The sequence below is a fragment of the Panthera uncia genome, chromosome B1 (genome assembly GCF_023721935.1).
Source record: "Panthera uncia isolate 11264 chromosome B1, Puncia_PCG_1.0, whole genome shotgun sequence".
Lineage (NCBI taxonomy): Eukaryota > Metazoa > Chordata > Mammalia > Carnivora > Felidae > Panthera > Panthera uncia.
Genome location: NC_064811.1, coordinates 155,966,918 through 155,993,220, shown reverse-complemented (window position 1 = coordinate 155,993,220; position 26,303 = coordinate 155,966,918). Strand labels below are relative to the sequence as shown.

At 37.3% G+C, this 26,303-nt stretch overlaps 1 long non-coding RNA gene across 2 annotated transcripts in view; it reads left to right on the top strand.

Moving 5' to 3' along the window:
• The window catches only part of LOC125923261 (uncharacterized), a 167,772-nt gene that overhangs the window by 66,775 nt on the left and 74,694 nt on the right, over positions 1-26,303 (top strand). For both annotated transcript variants that reach the window (XR_007457978.1, XR_007457979.1), the window contains exon 3: positions 9,436-9,574. This is a non-coding gene — a long non-coding RNA (uncharacterized LOC125923261). The remainder of the gene's footprint in view (positions 1-9,435; positions 9,575-26,303) is intronic.

The window sequence follows — 26,303 nt, the reverse complement described above, 5'->3', positions numbered from 1 at the left end:
AGATTACCATGGAAATTGTAATAAAATTTGTATCTGGTGCTTCATTCATATTTCAATATTATTGTTACTATTCAAGCCAGTGAATAGAAAACAAATTTACATCATGATAAGAGTACAGGCAGATGCTATCCATAATGTTAACTACTTGTCATACGTGGAGATGTATTTTCTCTCCCTTGGGAATGGGATTTCTCATTTCTCCTTACGGTAGAGCAGTAACATTTATTGTCTCTTGGCAAAAGCTACAAGGCATTCATTGGATGATGTGTTTTCTCAGAATAGAGTTTTACAGTTTATAGTTTCTCTTACTGGCCTCATCTCTGCCTAAGGCTGATGTGACAGAGATTCTCTCTGGCAAGGAGTATGGAGAGTGAAGAGAGGTTAAATCATGCAGCTACAATCTGCTCTTTCCTGTGACAGTCCACAGGGACCCCATATGAAAGGTTTGGGTACCCTTCATAGAATCCCCAGTGGGCAGGGGTGGAAGCTGCTAAAAGTTCCAGAGGCCAAAAGATGGAAAACACTGACAAGTGGAGTTTTATCAGTCAAGCCTGATAGAATCCACATACCCGAACTCTGTTCCCTGAAGTCAAGTTTAAACCTAAATTACAGTTTCTGGCACTTCCTGGAAATGCCCTTGCTGACAACTTTGGAATTCTCATTCTCTACTCTCCATATTAACTCCCCTCAGTGACTACCAATAAGAGGCAAGAAAACTTTTGTAGAAGGTATTAAAATATTGTTGAGGGACTAATGGGGAATAATATCCGTGTTCTGTACTCTTTTATAGTAATACTGACAAAATAACTTCTTCTTAAGGTTTGCAACCAGGTGAACTGAGCAGTTACGTATGCACTGTTGACAGTGTAGCACTACTGCGTGTTCCTGGCAGGTGGACTGGGAAGCGTTTTAGAAATAGGACACCTTAGATTTGGTTCTGGCTCAACTATTTACTAGCAGAATGGCTTTTGATGAGCCACACAGCATCTCTGGAATCTAGTTTTCTTATCTGAAAAGTGTAAGGGTCTAAGACACATTGCTCATTCTGTGATTCTTAGATTCTGTCCCTCCAACACATGCATATGGATAGAAGCAGCATGGAGTGGGAGAGAATGAAAGGAAAAGAACACAGACTTTAGAGCTAGAGAAATCTATCCTGTTTTTCTTTTTTCTTTTCCTTTCTTTTCTTTTCTTTTCTTTTCTTTTCTTTTCTTTTCTTATTTATTTATTTTGAGAGAGAGAGAGAGATAGCACAAATTGGGGAGGGGGGGAGTGAAAAGGAGAGAGAGAGAGAGAGAGAGAGAGAGAGAGAGAGAGAGAGAGAATCCCAAGCAGGCTCCACACTGGCAGCATGGAGCCCTATGTGAGGCTCGAACTCATGACACCATGAGATCATGACTTGAGCCGAAACCAAGAGTCAGATGCTTAACCTACTGAGCCACCCAGGTGCCCCTATGCTGTTTATTTTCAAATTCTGCTTCTACTATATGTAAGTGGGATAGACCTAGTCCCTTCAACAATTTTTGTGCATGTCTCTTCATTTGTAGAGAGGAGATAATAATGCATACCTCCCAAGGTTGTTGTGAATATTAAATACAAAAACCTAAATAAAAAAAGAAAAAGCTTGACCATTTATTGGCACAAAATATGCAAACTGAAAATGGCGATTTTATTCACTTTTGTATCTGAATATTTTCATGTAAAAGTTTGAATACTGCTTATTTATAGGTGACAAAGAAATAAAGAATAGTATACTTTATACTTTTTTAAAGAATTCTAAATGAGAATAAAAGATTCTGGATTTAAATTTAAATTCTGCTGTGTGGGTGACAAGGAAAATACAACATACTAATACTTGAGGTATGAAAATTACTTTTAGAGCATAATTCGTGGGAAATATATCTTGTAAAAGAAAGACTAAAAATCAATTACCTGAGAATCAAAATCAAGATGTTAGGAAAAGGACAGTGTAATAAATCCAAAGGAAGTAGAAAAAATGAAAGAATCAAAGTAAACGTAGAAATGAGTGAAATTGAAAACAAATATACAAAAGACAAAAATCAACAAACAAAATGTTGGTTCTTAAAAAAACTAATAGTGGGGTGCCAAGCTGGCTCAGTTGGTGGAGCGTGCAACTCTTGGTCTCAGGTTGTGGGTTTGAGCCCAACTTTGGGTGTAGAGATTACTTAAAAATAAAAATCTTAAAAAAAAAAAAAAAAGACTAATAGAATTACTAAAGCCTGAGCAAGGCAGATCAAGAAGAAAGAGAAAAAGCACATATTACCAATACCAGGACTGGAAAGAGGGATATCACGACAGAACCTACAGATACTAAAAAAATAATAAGATACTGTATATTAACTGTACTGGAATTAAAATTAAATACTTAATAAAAAATATCCTTTTAAGAATGTAATGCTGACAATTTAAAAAATTTAGATGAAGTGGACAGAATGCTTAAAAAACACCAAACTCTCACTGACTCTTTTAGAGAATTGAATAAAAAGGAAATGTTCATGTGAAACCTGGATAATTTTATTACCAAAATATTGGTACAAAAATATTGTACCAAGAGCAATACAGAAAAAAAATTATAGATAGCAAATCATGAGCATAGATGCAAAATCTTAAATAAAATATTATCCAACTGTATTTAACTATATCTAGGAATGTTTTCTTATAACACAAACTAATTGGAATTATTTTATGATTGCATGTTTGATTTAACATTAAAAATGTCATTGAATAGAGTTTACTACATAAATACAACAAAGACAAAAATAATGTACTCATTTCAAGAGATATAAAAAGAAGTATTTGATAATAGCCATTCATAATAAAAAGAAATTGGTGATAGAAACAAACATTCTTAATCTTATAAGATCAGTGTTTATCAAAAAATAGCCAACAATAATGTACTTAACAATGTCTTACTAACAACTAAAAGTGAGAATGAGATAAGGATTTATACTATTCCCACTTATATTCAATATTTAATAAAATCTTAAGCAATGCACAAAGGTCAGAAAACAAGATGAAATCGTAAGGATCTGGAAAGATTAATTAAATTGGTATTATTCATACAAGGTCTTAGTGTGTGAGTAGGATAAACAGATAAATCTATAGAAAACTAAAAGAAGTAATAATTTTTTTTTAATTTTTATTAAATTCCAGTTAGTTAACATACAATGCAATATTATTTTCAGGTGTATGACATAGTGATTCAACACTTCCATACAACACCCGGTGCTCATTACAACAAAAAAGAAGTAATAATTTAATGAGGGTTCAAGGTCAACATACAAAATCAATTGTATTCGATAAATCATCTAAAATAAATCTTCTTTGAGATTTATTTAAAAATACTGCATGTAGTGGTATAAATAATATCAATTATCTAGGAATAAATCTGGTAAAATATAGACACAAATTCTATGCTGAATGCTACTTGCTGAGATAAATTATAAAAGACCCAAATTAATGGAAAGAATTATTATATCCATGAATTAGAAGACTCAGTATTTCAAAATGTCAATTCCCGACAAATTAATTATTTAAATTCAGAGCTGTCTTAGTCAAAATCCCAGAAGGATTTTTGTTTTGTTTTGTTTTGGAAGCTGAGAATTTGATTCTAGAATTTATTTTCACAAGTCTAAGTCTAAGAAGAGACAAGACAAACTTTAAAAGACAAAAAGTAGAGGACTTTCTCCAATAGATATTAAGACTTAGCATGAAGCTACATAATTAAAATACTATATTATTAGTGTGAGGAAAGACATCAAGATGTTGGAATAAATTAAAGAGTCCAAAAAGAGACCTATACATACATACACACTTGATTTATTAAAAAAAATTGTCACTGCAAAGAAATGGTAGAAAAGTAGGGTGGTTTTTTTTTTTTCAGTAAATGGTATAAGGTTAATTGGATTTTCATATGGAGAAAATGCATCTTAACCCCTACTCCACACTATACACAAAAATCAATTTTAGATGAATTGTGCATCTGAATGTGAAAGATAAAATGATTAATCCTTTTGAGGAAAACAGGAGGATGATTTCGTGATCTTAGAGTAGGCAACAACTTCTTAAATAAAACAGAAAAAGTACTTATTGTAAAAGAATTGATTTTTAAAAGGAAACTTATTAAAATTAAGAACTTTTATTTATCAAATATATATTTGAAAATAAAAAGGCAAGCCACAGAGTGGGGAGAGATATTCACAGTACAGAATTCCATCAAAAAATTCACATACAGAATAGACCAAAATCCCTGGCAAAGCAATAAGAAAACAAATTCACTGGAGAAAAAATGGACATCACTCTTGAAGAGGAAGTTCACAAAAGGGTAATCCATATGGTGAATAAATATATCTACAGGTGTTCAATTTCATTAGTCATCATGGAATGCAGATTAAAACTACAATGAAGTACCATAGCACACTCACCCTAATTGCTAAAATGCAATTATCAAGTGTTTTCAAGAATGTGGAACAACTAGAACCCTCATATACTGCCAGTGGGGGTGTATGGCAATCATTTTAGGAACCTGTTTGGCAACGTCTCCTAAAGCTGACTGTATGCATACCACAGGACCTAGCATGTTCGTACCTAGGTATATACCCAGTAGATACACACACATTTATGAGTATTCATAGTAGCATGATCTGTAATACATTCAAACTGCAAAAAACCTAAACATCTATCAGCAGTAAAACGATAAATAAATGGTGGCATATTTATAATATAATACAACAAGCAGAGTGAACAAGCTATTCCATGGACAACACGCATGAATTTCACAAACATCATGTTGAGTGGACCAAGCCAGTCACAAAAAAAGAACATGCTGTATCATTCCATTTTAATGAAGTTCAAAAGCAAGCTAAACCAATCTATGATATGAGATCTTAGAATAGTACTTAATTTATGGAAAAGAACTTACTGAGATGGAACATGAGGAAGGCTTCTGAGGTGCACAAAATTTTCTATTTTTTGATCTGGGTGGTAGTTACATAGAGGTATTTGATTTGTGATAATTTATATAGCTATGTACTTATGACACATGGGCATTTCTGTATGCTTATTAAATTTCAGTAAAATGTTGACATAAAAATAGTAAGCTCTATGACTTACTAGCTTTTTGTTCTCTGGAAAAATCACTCATCATCTGTGTCTCTTAAAAGTTTTCTCTTTTAAGAACAGTGTGGTCTATTGGTCACTACGTTCCAGGTACTGGGAATAGGATTGGTGAGATAGATAGTTTCCCTGTCTTCAATGAAGTTGCAATTTGTTTATTCTGAGATATGAAGGCAAGGATCACATTTGATCTAACCCGAGTTCAACCTTCTTTAAACTTCCACACAGAGCATTGCTTTAAAAAAGTGGCAAAAGTGGTAAAATTCATACTTGAAGAAGACAAAGATGACATGAATTTCATGTTATTTCCCTCTCCTATTAACCAATAAAATGGATAGAGTATGTATAAGGTAGCTGGGACAAAGTTGAGAGCAATGATGTTGTTATTAAATAGTGAAGATGAAAGTTATCAAGGTAGTGTATTTAAGAAGCTTAGAAATATTGATAGCACCAATATATTCTTCAAGCCTAATCTTTGTAGAGTTTTACTTTCTTCCAGGTTTTTGTTTTGTTTTCTTTTTTGGGTTTTTTCTTTGTTTGCTTGTTTTTTTTAAAAATCATTCAGTGAGGACCTAACTCTCAAATGCAGTCACTTGTACATTCCCACCCAAGACGCAGCCTGTGGCTACTTTGCTTGTGACTTTCTTGGCCGGTCCCCAGTACTCATAGCACACATCCTTTTTTACCATGGCTCCAACCTAAAGAGAAACTTGAAATTGTTATATTTCTGAGGCCCCCTTTTATAGGATCTCTGGGTCTCAGCAGCAATCCGTACGCCATGAAGGTGAACCACCTAGCAATGATAATAGAGCACCATGGTGTACAAGTAAAGGAGTGAAAAGAAGATAGTTTTTCTCTTGTATAATACCTAGGAAATTGAAACAATTGCTAAAACATGTGGATTCTGATAAACCTTAGAGCTGGGCTAACTTCACTTTCAGTTCCCTAAGAAAGAATAGAACATTCAGGAACTTTTGAATCTCACTCAGAATTCAAGGTAGGTGGAAAGGGAAGATGGTTGGGAGAGAATTTAAACTTCTGAGCTCAGTAATGCTAAACTATTGTGTCTCATTAAAGTTTATCAAGAGCCTTCCTTGGTAGTAACAATTTGACTTCACACAGAACAGATTCTATTTTCCTAATATACTTCTCACATTGTGAAATGTAGACATGAGAAAATGTTCATTGGTCAGAGTTAGTTTTAAATCTTTGCCCTAGATTTTTGTCCACTCTGTTGTGATTGAGCAGTGACATACGAAGGCAATTGCCACAGGAAGTAGAAAGTAGATCTTTTCAGATTATACTTCATGCCAGCAATGATTCTGTAGCATCCCTAATAGATAACAATAATAGTAAGATCTTAGTGTGTATTGAGTGCTTGCAATGTGTCAGATGCTGTTCTGAGATTTCATGTCTGAAATCATTTATTCTTTACAACATGCCTTTACAATATGATGCACTTTTTAAAAAAATAAGCTCTATTGTGATATAATTGGCATACAGTAAATTGCACATACCACAAAGTTATAATTTAATAAGTTATGACACATGTATATCTCCATGAGCACATCATCACAATCAAAATTAAAAAATTATTTTTGATCACCTCCAAAAGTTTTCTCATGCTCTAATTCTTCCTTCTTATGTCTCCTACTTCCCATCCTTGTCCAACCACTGATCTACATTCTGTCACTATAAATCAGTTTGCATTTTCTAGAATTTCACATGAATTATATAATTTTTTAGATGGTCTGGCTTATTTCACTTAGCATAAATATCTTGAGATTCATCCATGTTGTTGTGGGTATCCACAGATCATTTTTATCACTGAGTAGTACTCCATTGTATGGATATACCACACTTTATTTATGCATGTGTCTTTTCGTGGATCTTTGGGTCATTTCCAGTTTTTGATTGTTACAAATCAGGCTGCTATGAACATTTGTGTATAAGTATTTTTGTACACATATATTTTTATTTTTCTTGGTAAAATATCTAGTAGCCAAATAGTTGGATCATATGGTTTATTTACCGTTAGAACACCACCAAACTGTTTTATGAAGTGGTTGTGGGATTTGGTATAGAATTTTACTTTGTATCAGTATATGAGAGTTCCAGTTACTCTACATTGTTCTCAATACTTGTTGTTGTCTGAATCTTTTTTCTTTTTCTTTTTTTTAGTTTAGCCATTTTGTTGGGTATGTTATAATATCTCACTATAGTTTTAATTGGCATTTTCTTAATGAGTAGTGATATTGGGTATGTTTCCATGTGCTTATTTGGTGAATTGTCTCTTCAGGTCTTCTGCCCACTTGTAAGGGGTTGTTTATTGTATACTTGTGGAGCATAAAACACATAGAGGGGTCTGGGAAATGAACAAACAAACCCTAGTTATAAAAAAATAACTTATGTTCGAGATCTCTACCATCAGTCTCCTTTATCCAGGTTAATATAGTCTTACTTTGCCCCCTTTCTTTTCCAAATTCAGGTAACATTTTATTGATTTCATAATATATATGACAACATTTCTTAGTCTTTCCTTCAACAAGGTTGAGCCTGGGACTTTTGCTATAGAAAAATATTGAGTAGAAGGAAAAGCTTTTGTTACATAGAACTAAGGTCAAGTGTCGGTTCTACTACATGCTAGTTGTGTACATTTGTCTCTGAGTCTCAGTTTTCTCATCTGGAAAACTAGGGCTGAACACAAGGGTGGTAATATCCCCCTTATAGAGCTGTCATGAGGATCAAAGGCACTAAGGAAAGATAAGCACCCAGGACTATGCTAGCTTTATTTTTTACCTTTTTTGTCTTTCTTTTTTGACTCTGTAAATTAAGTTGAAGACAAGCCAGGGATCTGTGTAGAGTTTGAGAAAACAAATATATGACATTCTTGGGGAGAGTCTTTTAAACACTCTTAAGTAAATGCCTTTATAACTCCACACATAAGAGTAAAAGTTCTTCCACCAAGAACTATAGGTTATGAATGAGCAAAACATACCTGGCACTGTGTATGTGTCAGATTTTGTGTAGGTCAGTACAGGGAGTATAGTGATAGCATAGTGATAGAATATTTTCCTTCAAGTATTTGAAACCTACCTGGGGATCCAGACCATGTCCCCGTAATTCTTATTTTTTATCATTTCAAGTTATATGAAATGTTCACTGGGAAACAAAGGATCTCCTCTGGCTAATGCTGAATGATGTTGATGTTTTTATGAAATATGGAGATGATACTGTTTGCTGCATTTAGGTGGGGAGTAGACTGGGAAATTGGGATTTGAGGACCTTCAATAGTGCTAAGTATTTGTAATGTATTTAAATCTGTTCCAAAGTACCTTGTGGTAGACTATATTATTTGCTCATAAGTACTCAGCCTTGTTTCCCTGTGATTAAAATATCCTTCTGTGTGGTGTTTTCTGACACCAAATATGCCATTCCAAGTCTCCAATTCTTCAACACTGACTGGGTAGCCAACAATTCAATTCTGACAATACCCACCCATCAATAGTGTAGAGCCCACAGGTTAAAGGCTCTGTCCTTCAAAACTGTCTCCATTTCAGATGTCAGCTGAAAATGGGGTCCCCAAGCTACCCGCACTTCTTCCTGCTGAGTACCAACTCAGGGGTTGAACACCCCCAACCCCAAGTTTTAATAGTTTGCTAAAATGAGTCATAGAACTCAGGAAGGTGCTTCAGTTATGTTGCTGGTTTCTTATAAGGATACAATTCAGAAACAGCCAACTGGAAGAGAGGCATTGGGCAAAGTGGGAGTGGGGAGACACAGAACTTCGTGCCTCACTGCACATCAATGCATTCTTCAACCCAGAAGCTTTCTAAACCCCATCATAGGAGTTTTTGTGGAGGTTTCATCATATAGGAACACATGATTAAATTACTGGATGTTGGTGATTGAATTCAGTCGCAAGTCCCTCTACCCTCATGGGGACAGGGCTAAAAGTTCTACTCTGCATTCTCATTATTGGCTTTTCATGTGACCATCACCCATCTTGAAACTACCTAGGGCTCCCCTTCCTCATGAGTCATCCAATTAGCATATAAAAGATAGTAGATTCTGAGAGTTTGAGGAAATCTATGCCAGGAACCAGGAACAAAGACCAAATATTTATTTATTATTATTATACTATATTTCCTATGTCCCATTGACATTGGGCTTGATCATGTGACCTGTTTGGGACAATGAAATACAAGCAGGGTGATATTATACCTGCTCCAAGTGAAGCATTTAAGAGGAATTCTATGTTTCTGCTCATTGTCTTGAATTTCTGTCTTCTGTCACCAGCACATCCCAAATAGTGGCTATTCCCTGAGTTCTCCTTGAAGTTCCCAGGATATGACCAGCAGAGCAGACTTCAAGACAAATAGTAGCCTGGAGCCAGGCCCAGCTGAGCCCAGCAGAGCCACACCCAATTCACAGACCTGTGAGTAAGCAGTAGATGTTTGTGTTATTACCCACCGAGATACTGAGTTTGCTGCTACTACGGCAAAACCTGGCAAATACATATACTGGTATGTGTTACTTCATTTTTATCCTTTTCTTACTCCTGGATTTTGAGCACAGTTGTACAGCATGTTGGAAATAGACCATTTGTCGCTAAGTTCAGAATTGACATCCATTTAGATTTTCTTTGCATCTTGGGTTTTAAGCAGAGCTGTAAAAGTCTTCATTGTAATTTGCTCCTATGGATTCAGGCCCTCTTAAATCCACAAAGGCCTGGAAATTAAAGGAATAAATAAGTAGTACACCTGTGGGGCAAAATCCGATGCAGACTTTGCAAAATCCAATATGTCTGAAAAATATGTTCCTTGAGTGGCTCAGTCCAAATGCCACTGGCTTCCTCCATCCCTGGTTGATAGTACATTATGTTCAGGACTTATCAAAAATGCAGCCAACCTGCAATTCAAACCTGCTTGCATGGAGGCAGAGTTCCCAGTGGGAGATGCCTCCCAGAACTTAGTCATCTCTTGACTAAGAATGGCTAGTCAGGGACGGCAGCTCTAAAAAGGAAAATAGGATTGAGGGTGAAGTACATGCTGAAGAAATGTATATAAAAAAAGCAACAAGAAGACAAGAGAGGGGAAAAAAAGAGAAAAATCTCAGGAAAAAAAAAACAAACCTGAAGTTTGCCCTGTAGAAATTCAACCTGATGTATGTTCGTGTGCAGTAAAAGACTTCAAAGCCCAGGAATCAAGGCAAAGAAAGGTGTTAGCTTATGGTAAGAAGCGCACACACGGCTTGATTGCTGCTTTGGTGCTGGGGCAGGTGCTGGCTTGGAATACAGAAGGGGTGGGGAGGTGGGAGTAAACCAGAGCTGTTTCTGAAAGCCTTCCTTCAAGCTGCCTGTTTGGACTTTTGCGGTTTTGCTTCCTCTCTTTGGGGCGTTTTTCCTGTTACCCAGCCGCTGCAAACTCAGAGCTTGAAAGCAAACCTGACTCAGTCAAGTCTATAGGAAAACGAACACAGCAAAGTCTGTCTCTTTGATCCATGCTCTCTGTCATTGATCTTTTTTCCCCCCACAGCCATAAGAAAAAAAAAAAAAAAGATCTTAGAATATCAAGAACATGAAATACATTTCCCTCCTGAATCACCCTTAATGATGGTTTTTATTAACTCATTTGTAGGTCTCTGGGCCTAGGCCTGTGAGTCACGTGACCTGTTGCTTGATCTCAAAAGTAAATGCAAAACTATTGACAAACTCAGGAGACTTTGATTTATAAATCATCCACTTTTAATATAGCCAGACTTACAGTCTTTTCTCTGAAACCCATTTTTTCCTTTAATGTAATGCAACATTTTAGTCTGTCTTATATCTAATAACCTCTATGGGTGTTGGATGAAATTAATTTTCATTAGTTTCAACCTGAGCCATCACCATTAAGGTTTTTTTTTCTTCTTTTTTTTTTTTTTTCAATTTTGAACTTTAGGTCCCTGAAATAATTACTGGAACTTGGTAGTTTTAGATGGATTGATTTCCATTATCTACTACATATCTACTACTAAGTAAATGGCCACAATTGGGTTGGAGAGACATCCCATTTTCACTATTGTTTGCTTTTCTGAATAAGTTTTGAAAAATACACTTTAAGAAAGTAAAGGGGACTTATCACTGGCATTGCGTCTATGCATTAAAGGAAAAAATCCTTAATTATTGGGGATAAATGAAAGGAGTTTTCTTTCTAACGGTGAACATGTTCCATGTGGGTAGTTCATCATTACAGCATTGGGCTCCTGTTTGCACTTTAGTTTCAAGTTCTTCCCTCTAGAAAATGGGATTCAGTAAAGCCGGGTCCAGGGGAGTTTGGATCCTGTTTTAAACACACTGTTCTTAAAACATTACCTCCCCAGGGACAACCTAAGAAAGCCCGCATCCTGTACAACAAGCCCTCCATTTACACACACACACTCCTCTTGGAGGTTCGTTCCCCTGACAGTCCTAAATTGAACTCACACATAGGAGTAAACAGTGGGTAAGTGTTGGCCTGTCTGTTGAGTAGAATATAAAGGAAATTCTCATATCATCTGACACTTCCCAAACTTGAGAGAAGGACGACTATGGAAAAGCGGCCCTTGTCTTGCTTCTGTGCAGCCAGAGGAAAAGAATGGAAGGAAAATGAAAGGTTTCCCCTGGCGCTACCAAACTCTGCTTCCAGCTTCTTCCTCTAGTGGCAAGCACAGATCATTAACATTGGTAATGTCCTTACTAAATCTGCTTGGAGAAAGTGACAAGTCTAATTTGTTACTGACAGACCAACGGCTGGGAGTATGTTTAAAATGCATTGCTCTTACTCCTGGACCCTTTGAATTGCTGTGTGGTTTCTGTCAGGTAGGCTTGGTATTTGGTTAAAGACTATCTGTGATTTCATCAATCTCTTCAGCAGCCTCCAGAGGAAAGGCTCGCCACTTCAGTTACCTCCTCTTTCCTCTGTCCAAGGAACAGCCTCTGCAGCAAGCCCAAAGGTGCTGTGATTTGAAATTCAGAACCTGGAGAGGGATTCCTTAAGCAAGTAATTACCATTCATAATCAATAGCTCTCAGCCTGACAAATAATTGTGACAGATCAGGATGAGATTAAATGTGTTCTTTGAGATATACGGATGTGGCAGTGATACTGGTTTTCATTAACTAGAAAAACACATTCAGGGCCCCATTCTGATATGCTTTAGAGTGATTTTAAATGAAAGCAAGTGGATTTAAAAAACATGATGCAGCTGGGGGCTGCAAGGAATAGAGATGAGTTAGTCTCATGAAGGAAAAGCTTAAATCATGACCTATGACCTAAAATTATAATAAAGTGAATTTTATGTGGAAGAGGGAGATAGTCTGATTCCAATGTCAACTAAACTCAGAGCAATGATTATAGATTTTAAATCCCATATGAAATATTTAGACTATGCATTAGGGAGATTCCTCCATAATGCAGGGACTTAACTTATGCAAGAAGCCATAAAAGGAGATGGACCAAGAGTAAGGCAAGTATTTAGTCACACACTATTATCTCATTTCTAGTTCTAATTAACAGTCCTGAGTCTTTGAAAAACATTTGTGGGATTCAGAAAGTTTCGACCTGAAAGTGAGTTCCCCAAAACGTCAATAGAACAATCATCCGCTATGATAGACGTGGGTCACAATTTAAAGCAAAGCTCGTGTTCTTCTAAGATTTTACATCTATTTTCTTTTTAGTTAATGCCAGTGGTTTTCTAACTTAGTTTTAGAAGGTTAGTCATTACGATTTAGTAAATCCCCCTTTAGTCTGATCCAAAAGTAGATGCACCATGGGAATGGAATATAAACCAATAATAATTGAGCCCCTGCTAATATACCAGGCACTTTGCTAAGCATTGTACATACATTATCTCATTTAATCCTCTAAACCGATGAGATATTTACATCATCATTTCTATTTTCAATAAGGAAACTAAACATCTAAAGAATGCACAGGTTTGGAATCTCAAGAATTTGAGAATAAAACTAGTGGAAGATAGTGTAGGAAAGTTATAGCCACATAAAAGCAAAGTCCAGTGAAAGCCTGTTTCAGATGGCCCTGATTTGGAAATGGATATAACAAGATATTCATTTCTCCACTCTAAATATCAAGGGCCCAGAGATATTTGAAATTAAATAAGAAACAGTACCCATCTTTGAGACCCAAGATTTATGGAAACAGCTTGGGGAAGACATGTTCTCAAAGGGGATAACTACTGAGCTGGATCCAGGATTATGGATGGAAACATGCCAAGGCAATTCCAGGGAGAGGCTAGACAAATCAGAGGAAAGAGCTTAGGATGGAGGGATAGTAGGCCAAAGAGTCAGGTGTTTGTGCAATGGCAAAGAGCACAGTGTGGCTGGAATGTAGATGGTGTCACTTTGGTGAAGAGTGGTGACTAAGTTAAGGGAGATATCAAAATGGCAGGAAATGAAGCCTGAAAGTTAGGTTGGATCTGGATGCTCAAGGAACTGGTCTGACATTAGGAGAACTTTCAGGATAGTGGACTTTTAGCAGCACAATCTTCACTTTCACCCTTGAGGTTGTGCAGTCAAAGACCCCAAGTACCGCTTCCCTTCATCTTTAAAAGGTCCCGGAGACTTTGACTTTTGTTGAGCGCAGAAGCTCACTGGTGGCACAAGACTGAACAGTTGGTTTATCTTCTTACCGCACTGGAGAAATCACTTCCGGGCTTCAGTATCCACATCAGCACACTTCTCTTACGGCCTTTTCTTGTCAGTTCTCCCCTCATGTCTAGAAGCATTATACATATTGCCACTAAGACCACCACTAGTGATTGTGTAAACTGGAAAATGTTGGACTTCCTTCTCCCTTCCTCCTCCCAGTCACTGACAGCTTCACTGACACCCAGCTTGGGAGACAGATGTTTTTGTACAAAGAATCCTCCTCCATCCGGGTAGACGCAATTACTTTAGAACAGAAGGCTACTAGATTGGCATTGCTACTGTTTTGCTCACCAGGACATTGCTGTACACATCTCAAAATGCTTATACAACCATACTTTGTAGTCCTGGTCACCAATTTCCAGATAAATAGCACAATGGGATGGGTCACACGGCCTCAGAATATAGCAAGCTTCTGCCACTGGGAGTTCTAGAACAAAGGCTGAACCATCATCTAGTATTAGTAACGTGACAGGGAAGATTTCTGGAAATTGTGGGACATTAGAATAGATGGCCTCTCAGATCCTTTCTGACCCAGAAATTCTGCCCTGCCTTATGACTTTCCAGAGCACCGTGGCAGACGAGTGACCTGTAACCATTGACTAAAGCCCTGTGAGGTTGTGCAGCTGGGTGTGAACAGCTCTTGGAGCACATAGAAAGAACAGATTTCTTAATGGTAATTGGCTCGCCTCTTGGATATCAGTGCTCACTTTCAGCCTCGTGTTCTGGAGGTCGGTGTGTCTGTATGAGAAAAAAAAAAGATTTTTCAGATATGAATTCTTTTGTAGCTTCATAAATTGACACTAAGTTGACAATCTTCAATTCCTGCCTCATCTCCAAATACCAAGCATGCAGAGGCAGGGGATTCAGAGGTTTGGTTAAGGGCCTGGCTTTGCCATTAAGGTACTTGTGTGATCGTAAGTAAGTCACACTGCTTTTCTGGATCTCCAATTGCACTTCCCAAAAATGAAGATATTTGAGGACATTGCCTCAGTTTCCCTATCACTATTCCCCACCACACTGTGAGGATAGGCATGAGTCCCCCTCTTCATTTGCCAAAGGTGTCATCCTACAGAAAACTGGACTCCAAGGCCACTCATAAATCCTCCTTCTTCCTCCTTTTCTGCTAAGAAAGACAGCATGCTGGTACTCTGACCATTTAGCTCTTTCCCCAGAAAGTGACATATCCAGCAGCAAAAAGAAGCCCGTGCCTTAAAAGATTATTTAAATTGTTATTGCTTTGCTCTGATTTAAAACTAAAACTAAAACTGAAAATCAGTTATGGCCCTCTGGAGGTTTGAATAGAGACTCATTCAAATCATTTGCTTCTACAACTGTTATATATTAGCTTTCACACGTTGCCCTGTATAATAACACAGCAAGATGTTTCCCACTCTGTGGACTTTTACTACAGAGAACTCCCATCAGTCATGTTGCTGTGCGCTTAATATTGGCTCCATCACAAATGCATTTTTTTTAGTACATTCTGCATGCTCAGTACTCTGCTGCAGATTGTACACATCACTCCAGTTGCATCAATTGCTGTTTATTTTAGAGAATAAGTACAAATGTAGGTACGCTGTGTGGAGAGTGTATTTATATTCACAGGGCCTATTTGTGTGATGGTGCATATTAATTACAGCATTATTCAAGTGGTTCTTGTAGAGATGAGGACATACACTATATACAAGTCATTTAAAGTTCATTTGAGTGGAAAATATTTAGATAAACCAAAAGCAGCATCCCAGTAAATGCAATGCCGATTCTTAAATTTTTCTAGTGTTTACTTTCTGAGCTTTGTGGCTCTCAACATGAAAACCGTACTGTAAATTGTTGAACAAAAGACATGTTCAATTTGCATAGACAAGAGTCAGTATTTGACTCTCAACCTTGGCCTTTTGTAAGTGATATGATAAGGGCAAGAGTGGGGCAAGAGGTCACTCTTATCCAGAAGGATGCATAGAGTCTATATTGGAGTACAGGGGCATGAACTGATGTAATGTCTAAACAAGATACTTTGTGTCTTTTTTTTTTTTTTTTTTTTTCTAATTTTTGCTCTTAAACAGTTCCTGGGTATCTAAATCTCATTTGAAATGTACTGCTTTAATTGGATGTCAAATTTTTTGTGGAAAGCAGGAAACAGGAAGCAGGGAAGAGGGTGTTGTTTGGGAGAAAGGGTAGAGCTAAGATAATGACAATATATGCCAAATCAGATGGGATTTGGAGCAAGTCACTGAACTAATTTCCTCACTTGAAAAACTGGTAGATGATACCTCAAAAAATGGGGCTAACGTTTGCCATAAGTCCTCCCCAGTGTTGTCTTTAAGTTGAATGAGCTTCTGTTGTGAAGAGACATTGTGGTGTAGTTGTTGAAAGTAAGTCCTTTGGTATGAGTTGGAGGAAGGCTACGATCCCAGAGGGACTGGGAGATTGGCAGTTTACCAGTACTGGGACTCAGTTACTGGACCTTGAGACCAAGGAGGGCAAACAGGCTAATTGGATGTTTTTTTTTTCCACTCTTAACCTAGACTTCTTTAAATTCTCTCTAATGGGGAGAGGATACGTGCTGGTGTCTACATGGAACTGAAGCCTCCAGATGGAGGTAGGCCAAGGATTGAGCTGTCACTCTGTGGCTTTAATCCTCAATGAGGCACCCTTGCAATTCTTTTTGGATCAGTTCCCATGAACTAAATACTTAGAGACACATCAATAAATAAGAACTTAAGGGAGTTTGAAAAATACATGGATGATCCACAATGAAATAAAAATGTTGCAAGACCAGAGCCAGTGAATATTCTGAATCATGCCTTTTTTCAATGCCTTAAACTTAATACCTTTTGAAAACTAACTCTATTCAAGAGTAGTTAAAATGCTAGTTATATTCACACTTCTTACAATAAATAACTTCTAATTTCTAATTGTACTTTAAATATAAAATGAGTCGGACTAAGACAATTAGAAAGAATAGTACCAAGAATCTTATCTTGTGCCCATTCTTCTGAGATATGTAATTAAAAATTATGAAATACTAATGCCAAGATGTAAAATACAAATATATAAGCCCATTAAGATTGAATTTTTTCCCTCAAAGATGGCCCATTTAATGCTTTTCTGGAGAGATATCATTATTAAATATAAAACTCTTTCAAACATCTTTTTGATGATCCTGCCTTGCAGAGTGCCCTAAGCATATGCTTTTTCTGCCTGTTGGGAAACTCAGAACAGACTGAACACAGCACGGTATGTCTCCAGGGCAGGAGCATCTCTCCTATACATGCTAGACTGGGGAAAAGAATAAAGGCTCCGATTCAACAAACACTCGGAGCAAAAGAATGGAGTTAAGACTCCTACAGTGGAGAAGGCTAGTCAGGAATGCAAGTTGCTGCCACCACACCTCTGAGTAAGAAGACCTCCAGAGAGCTTCTCTGGAGTTCTGTGGCTGCACAGTCACTGAGTAGTGTTTGAGCAGATAATGATAAGATTAGTTGCTTTTCCTTCTTTAAGGATGATGAAAGTGAAAGAAGAACTGATATATTTCTGCTCAGTTATTAAGTGTGATGAGTCAGCAGCAAGTTTAAAAGGAAAAAAAAAATTGGCAATATACTTCTAACCCTTCATAGAAACAAATACAAAGTTTGAAATCTGGCAGCTTGGCCTTTTTGTCCCCTTCTCGTTTCTCTCTGTGGCAGTATGTTGGCTGAATGATATCTCCCAGCATCTGGTTCAGAGTGGAGGAGCCATATGTGACCACTTCCACATGTTATCTTCAAACTCCTTTCTTTGGTCTCAAGACAAAAAGCCAGAGTGTTTTTTTTGTTGCTGGGATTCTTGGGGGTGAGTGTCTCTGGAGAGCAGTGGGGATAAGATTGTCCCTGCGGCATGAAAAAGGGATCGGTCTAATGAATAGAGACCAGAGTAAATAAATAAATCATAAAAATGAAATAGGAAAGCATAGAAAAATAGTAGGTGAATAATCAAAGAGAAAAGAGAAGGAAGGAACCAGTTATGGGCTGAGATGTGTTCCCTCAAATTCATATGTTGAAATCCTAGCCCCTAACACCCAAGACATGTGACCGTATTTGAAGATAGGACTTTGAACATAGTGATTAAGGTAAAATGAGGTCACATGGATAAGTCCTGGTCCAATATAACTGGTATCCTTATAAGAATAAAAGATCAGGACACAGACACACACAGAAGGAAGACCATGTGAAGAGACAGAGAAAGACAGCCATCTTCAAGCCCAGGAGAGAGGCCCCCAAAGAAACCCTACAGACACCTTGATCTTGAATTTCCAGCCTCCAGAATCATGAGAAAGTAAATTTCAGCTGTTTAACACACCTAATCTGTCAGAACCAAAAATAAATAAAATCTTCCAAGATACATAGGAAGAGCAGAGAAAAGGAGCAGATAGCTAGAAATCCACAAGAAAATAAGATGAAAATAAAGGAGTGATCAAAGGCAAATATGAAAGGAAGGGGGAAAATAGGGAGGGGAAATCAAAGGAAGTGGTGGCATTTCCGGGTGAATTTTTGTGGAAAGGAGGGAATAAGGCCTAGAGTGAAGGAATACAATAAGAGAAAGGAAACATTAGCTATTGTGTGTGCATGACTGAGGTAAAATGTGAATGTTTAGTTGAACTTCCTTACCTTTTAAGACAGTGACCCCAGGGAATGCCTTGCAGTTCTTTCCTGGAAGTTTCAATTATTTGAGAAAATAAATATGTGAATGAAATAATCTTGATTGTACTTAAGAAACCATTTCAAATGAAGAATAACAGTGAGGAAAATGCCACAAGATTATTATTTCTAAAAGAACAGATTTATCCATAGGTTGAACAGGTAGTTAAGATTCTGTTAATGATGATGTTAACCTGGCTCATTTCCTGTTCATATTGGCACTCTCCAAAACATAACTATTGCTGATGGTTTGCCCAATAATATGTCACAGAAACTGTGGAAGAATGTCTGACATGTGAGGCTTGAAGTCAAGTGCTGAGAAGGGGAAAAATGCATTCCAGATTTTTTGCAGATGTTCTCAGATCAAATTATGGTGTTGAAAAATTGTATAGTATGTTCAATGGAGCATCCAAGATGAAAAGACAATTCAGTGGCTTTGTAATCTGGGTAAGAAAAGAAACTTGGAACTGTGCTTATGTAGGGTGTAATTCACAAATTCAGAGCTGTCAATGGCAGAGGTAATGACAAAGGGGCTAAAACATTTGACTTTTTAAATAACTTTCACATAAATTCCATATAAAAACTTTTATATGAAAGCCCAGATAACAGATCTTCCTGATTCCTTATTTTCTATATCTTTTGAGCAAGTGTTCTATTTTGTCTGGATTTAAAAAAAAATTTTTTTTTACGTTTATTTATTTTTGAGACAGAGACAGAGCATGACAGAGAGAGGGAGACACAGAATCGGAAGTAGGCTCCAGGCTCCGAGCCATCAGCCCAGAGCCCGATGCGGGGCTCGAACTCCCGGACCGCGAGATCGTGACCTGAGCTGAAGTCGGACGCTCAACCGACTGAGCCACACAGGCGCCCCTAGTCTGGATTTTTAATTAACAAGTATATGCTCTATACACATGAAATATTAAATGAAGAAAGAATATACCCTAAGAATCATGGGGTTTGAGAATATGGAACAAAACCAATCACCATTAACTTTGTGTTCTTTAATTTTCATTCCTGTACAACTGAGGTTCCAAGATTCTAAGTGATTTGGACAAGGTCACCCTGCTGAGACAGCGATAGATCAAGATTAGGACACAAATCACTGCAACTTATGAGGTTCCTGGACTTTTGAGGTCTTTGAAAAAAAGATGCTGGATGTTCCAACCAACATTTTTCTAATTGTTTTGAAAAGAAAATAAGCCTTTTAGTAGACTGTATCCCTGATAAGGAGCTCTATTTTATTTATTTATTTATTTATTTATTTATTTATGTATTTATTTATTTATTTATAATGTTTCTGTATTTTTGAGAGAGAGAAAGAGAGAGCACAAGCAGAGGAGGAGCAGACAGAGAGAGAGAGAGAGAGAGAGAGAGAGAGAGAGAATCCCAAGCAGGCTCCATGCTCAGCACAGAGCCTGATGTGCGGCTCTCTCACAGACATGAGATCACGACCTGAGTTGGATGCTTAACCAACTGAGTCACCCAGGTGCCCTGAGAAGCTCTATTTATATATAAAACTGGGACATTATAGGATCTACCAGAAGTGTTGCAAACCTATATTTGGGGGATATCATTCCCTTATTCATCAAACAAATATTTATTGAGCACCTGCTATGAGCCAGGCACTCTTCTAGGCACTGCAGATACAGCAGTGAGCTAAACAAACTCTCTGCCCTTCTGGAATTTACATTTTAGTGTGAGGAGACACTAAAAACAGAAAAGATGTGTAGAAAATCAAATATAATAGTGCTATTGAGAAGCAGAAGTTGAGAAAGTGATAGGGACTGCAGTGGTAGGTTAAAATGAACTAATTAAAGTAAGCCTCACAGATAAAATGAAGTTTATGCAAAGGTCTGAAGGATAAAAGGGAGTGAGCTGTGCAGATACCTGGGGGAAGAGCATTCCAAACAGAAGGAGCACATTCTGCAGAGCTGTTGAGATATTCCCAGATTCTCACCATTTTGGAGGATGAAAAATCAAAATTAGTTGCCAATATTTATTAAATGGAGGATGTAAAATTGGGGTAAGTGCCACTTGTTCTCTTCACTGTGTAAGGTGACAATCTTCTTGGACTTCCCAACCCTCTTGGCATATACAGACTGACTTGGGAAAGTGGGCCCATGTAACGAACTCGTTGTTTGAAGATGGTAAAAGGGAACCTTTGTTAAATTCAGTCAATAGTTAGTTGTTTTCTTTCATGTCAGTTTTTATCTGTGGGCACAATATGATTGTTTGGGTTAAGCAATCTAAATTGGAATACTACTTTCTGATAGAAATATGATGGATTTATTCAGCATGTCACAGCCAGATGCATACTCTCCTGAGGAAATGAACGACTTAGTGTTTCCAGGTCACGGGAGACTGTGAATTCCACCCACTGAAGATGATACGTTAGGCATATTTAGTATAAATGCAAGTCTTACCAAAGAGTAACATGTCAGCAGGGTTTGGAGTGACTCTTTTCCTTAAAAAGCAAACTGGGGGGCGCCTGGGTGGCACAGTCGGTTAAGCGTCCGACTTCAGCCAGGTCACGATCTCGCGGTCCGTGAGTTCGAGCCCCGCGTCAGGCTCTGGGCTGATGGCTCGGAGCCTGGAGCCTGTTTCCAATTCTGTGTCTCCCTCTCTCTCTGCCCCTCCCCCGTTCATGCTCTGTCTCTCTCTGTCCCAAAAATAAATAAAAAATGTTGAAAAAGCAAACTGGTCTTTCCCAAACATTCAATTTTTCTGCTATGCCAAACTTTACAACAATTTGACATGTGAAAAATTGAAAATCTAGTTCAGATGCACTTGAAAAGAAAACCAAAAGGGTCTCTGCTTTTTTATCCATACACTTACTTCTTGGTTTGTGTACGTTAACATACATTGAAGTACATATTGACACATATCTAATTTATGTGTCACTTATTAAATACTCAGCTGTTGAAAATAATGAAGTCTTCACTGTTGCAAGATCTATACAAATCTTAAAGGGATCAGATACCCCTCACAGGTTAAATATGGAATGGGGACAGATTACAGATGAGGACTGGAGTTACAACAGGTGGCCAAGCAGGGGGATGAGTAGCAGTAACCAATGGTTCCTGAAAATGTTTTTGAGCACTTGAAGTACGAGAAAACAGTGATTTGAACAAATACTCTATTTTCGGATATGCCTGGAAATAGGACTGATAATGAGACCAACACCAGTAAATGTTTTTCCTTCAGGTAACAATTGCAGTGACTCAGCTTTGTAAACACTTCCTCCATTTGCTTAAGAAAGAACTTCAGTTTGAGGGGGGCAAGCTCTCAAACCTGGGACAGGTATTCAGATGTGAACTCATACTCACTTGCTATGGGATTTGACCTCTTTGCCCACTTCTCTGTTCCCCCTTAGGATAGCACTAAATTTATTTATTTATTTATTTATTTATTTATTCATTTTTATTTGAAAAAAAATTTAATGTTTATTCTTGAGAGAGAGAGAGAGAGAGAGAGAGAGAGAGCATGAGCAGGGAGGGGCAGAGAGAGAGAGAGAGAAAGAGAGAGAGAGAAAGAATCAAGCAGGCTCCAGGCTCTGAGCTGTCAGAGTAGAGTCCAATGTGGGGCTTGAACTCACCAACTGGGAGAGCGTGATGTGAGTTGAAGTTGGAAACTTAACCGACTGAGCCACCCAAGCACCCCAGGATTCAACTAAATTTAAATGACATAACCCACATACATTGCTTGGAGCAATGTTTGGTATAGTGAAAAGGCTCAAATATATTAAGTACCACTATTATGTTTCATTGGCTTCTGGAATAAAACATTGAAAATTATAAATGTTATAAATTTATAACTACCAGTTAGTAAGTAACTAATACTTTAGTTATAAACTAAGACTCTAACTCATTGCTGAAGATTCATTCTGGTATGATGTAAAGAACTCGGGCTTTGTAGTTAGACCTGGGTTCTGACTCCAGCTCCACTCTTTACTACACCATGTGACAAAGTAAATTCTTTATATTTTTTTTAGCTTCTGTTTCCTCATCTGTAAAGTGAAGGTAGTGATGCCTTCGTGGCAGGGATGTGACAAAGTGACAAAGATTAACTGCAAATGCTCATTAAGAATGCCATTCCTCATATGGATATTTAATGTCATATTAAATTTTTATTGTACATAGTTATGAAACCAAGAGTTAAATCATATCCTCTATATTATATCAAGAGCTGTAGAACATTTTTTAAAGAATAAAAATTAAAGGGATGCCTGGGTGGCTCAGTTGGTTAAGTGGCCAACTTTGGCTCAGGTCATGACCTCACGGTTCGTAGGTTCAAGCCCTGCATTGGGCCCTGTGCTGACAGCTCAGAGCCTGGAGCCTGCTTTGGATTCTGTGTCTCCTTCTCTCTCTGCCCCTTCCCAGCTTGCTCTCTGTCTGTCTCTCTCTTAAAAATAAATATTAAAAAACTTTTAAAAAGGAATAAAAATTTTTTAAAAAACATGCAATTTGTTAGCGGCAAAATACCTGGGAATAATCTAGGTCCTTCTTTTTATTTTACAAGTAAGTGAACTAAAACCAAGAAAAGGCATGTGCATTGTTTCTGAAGTTTGCATGGTTAGTTCATAGGAGATCTGAGACCACATGTTTCTGACCAGCACACCAGAGCTATTATAGGTTTCTTCCATAGCTATCTACCTAAGCCGGCCTTCGAATGCAGCTAAGGTTTATTTCCATTTCTTACTGTTTAATCTAAATAATGAAGATCTTTGCACTTTTTATTGCAAATATTTTCACACTTTGTTTATTCACCTCCAGTGGCTATAGATTTCAGAATATCACGTTTCCCTTATGACTAATAGTTGTTTGTTTGTTTTTCAATTTTTAGGCAAATAAGTTAATGATATATCTCCATGTGTACCTTGCTTGGTTGGGGATGGGGATGAAGTAAGGCAGATAGGAGAAAGGGTGTGATACATGGAGAGCATTTGGAAAAGGAAATACTGCACAGTGTCATCTTCCCATTAGCAGGAAAATTGAAGATCAATGTCTCAATATATGGTAAATATCATGAGATTTAAGAAACATTCTAGAGTTAAATATAATTATCACTGTCTTTCCAGAGCCAAGGTGAGAGAATGGGTTATAAATTGCAGCCTGAGGAATTTGCATTGAACACATAGATCCTGGTACTAAAATAGTGCTAAGATGTAGTAATATATTCAGTTCATCAACTGGCTGTATAGTTTCTATAGCAGCTTGTGTTTATTTAAGTAATAGTCTGCATCTGAGATCTATACCATCTCAGGTCAATCAACTCAGTGAAAAAAAGAGAGCCAAGATTAGTTCACTTGATAGCTCCCACTACTCTAGTGTCCTGATTTTATTTTATTTTAAAACTTCTCACTTAGTAGACATTGGTTTATTTTAGTCAAAATAACTTTTGAATGGTAATCAAAATTCCTGGCATGAATGTTAGTTGACTTACACTCTGATTTGTGAATTTGTTTGTTTATTTATTTATTTACTTATTTACTTATTTAAATTTACATCCCAGTTAATTAGAATATAGTGGAATAATGATTTCAGGAGTAGAATCCCATGTGTGAATCTGTATATTTTAGAGGTACACTAAGGAGCTGTGTAATTTGCACCGGCAGATTTTCAAAAGCATGGTGAATCTTGAAACTCCTAGTATATTTTTCCCTAGCACTTTTAGCCTAACAATACAAAGATGAGTCAAGCATACCACAATTGCATGTTACTGAAAAAAATTTTTCTTATTATGCATCCACTTAATAAAAGTTTCATTGAATGCTTCCCATGTACCAAGCAGTGGTCAAGATATTGTGTTAAGTGATAGGTATATGTACAGATGTATTTTTTAAAGTTTATTTATTTTGAGAGAGAGAGAGAGAGAGAGAGAGAGAGCATGAGAGCACAAGTAGGGTAGGGGTAGAGAGAGAAGGGAGAGAGAGAATCCCAAACATGTTCCATACTGTCAGTGCGGAGCCCAATGTGGGGCTCGAACTCATGAACCATGAGATCATGACCTGAGCTGAAACCAAGAGTCAAATGCTTAACTAACTGAGCCACTCACGTGCTCCTGTATGGATGTATTTTTATCAAAAGTGGGAGAAAGCTAAAGGAGAAGAGAAAGAACATAGAGACATTATTTAATTATTCAGTTTTTATAAAATCTGTAGGCACCGTTTACTGAGAATTGGTTTTCTTCTCTCCTGCTTGAAGATAAGAAAGGAAATTCAGTGAAACACTGGAAGAAGTTACTCCCAGTGTTCATATTATTTAGGTTTATTTTGCTTCTGATTATTAGTGGTGGAAGGTGAATTAAACTCCTCTTCACATGAGTACATAGGCTAGATACCAGGAAGACTTCTCATCAGAAAAATCTATCAGGCCATAGCATCGTTTGTGGAAAACATTAGAAGTGTCATTTCTGGAGTCCTTTAAAGAGAAAAATGGACACAGTGATGGTGTGTTATTGTAAATAACTTAGACTCTGACTCTGTCCAGCTCTTTGCTCTGTAAAGGACCTAGTGCATTTTGGAGCTTAATAAATGTTGAATTGTAAGTAGCATTCTCACATAGCCTCTAGGGATGGACTTTCAGTCCTAATAAGACTTTCCCAACTCTAATTTTCATGATTTGCTGCTGTGTACGTAATAGTCATGAATTCAGCAAGATCTATAAATGCAAAGTATTTTGTAGTCTCAATATGTCAAAGATAGGATTTCACTGAAAGTAGCACTATAATGAACACTATTGAGTACCTCCAAAATGTGGATCTAAGGACAGTCTATAGAAATTTCACATAGGGCAAACATCATATGAAGTGAAAACCTGGGTTAATTTTAAGGTGAGATTGATTGAGAAATAAGATTAGCTGGAAATGAGAAGAAAGATCATTATCCTCCAGAATGAGAGCTCTTGGAGGATTTACGGTGGAACAAAAGCAGAAAGGACCAGAACTAGTGAATTAGGTAAAAGTTCAGCATATATCAAATGGGTCATTTTGGCACTAATATATTTCTGAAAGAATCCTGCTTTAGCCAATCCATAAAGGAAGCCTAATGTGTATATATGGGTGGTACAATGTGAAGTATGTGTGTGTATTGGGGGGTGAGGATTCAGGGAAATTGAAGTAGAGTGAGGTTAATGGGTCTTTTAGATTAATGTAGTCATAATGTAACTGATGCAAAGAGAGAGTAGGTCATAAATTGCTTCAAGGGAATCAGAGGGCAATAGGGGGCCTGGGCAGACTCTCTGAATAATAGTTTCAGAGCATCTGCTGTGCAATATGGTTAGAACCCTTTGAAGCCCCATTGTATAACTCACTTGTCACTTGGCTTGAAGAAGAGATGACAGATCTGCCAGGAACATTCAGGAAGACTTTTCTTTTTTTCAGGGAAGGGAACAAACCAGCTGTTCTTGTTGTATTGATGTTTTAACAAATGCATTGATTTGGCATTCTGTATTTACCTGGGATTTTAATATTTCATATATGATATGTTGAGGAAAGATACTGCCTTAGCATCTAGGAAGTTCTCTAAAGAGACAAGATGAAATCTGGCAGATGGATTTACTTAGGTAGCACAAAGTCATTTTAAAGATGAAGAAATACCTTGTTTAATTTCCTGTAATATGCTTCATTATCATCTCTTAGAGTTGCCCTTCACCTCATGGAATTAATTCAGGAATTTGACCTTTTCAAACTGTGCAGAAGAATAAGATTGCTAAGGCTCTACTCATGACAAAAACCAGGATTTGGAAAAGTGCAGATCGCATCTCAGTTCCTATCTTTCCACATATCCCCCTGTTACACACACAG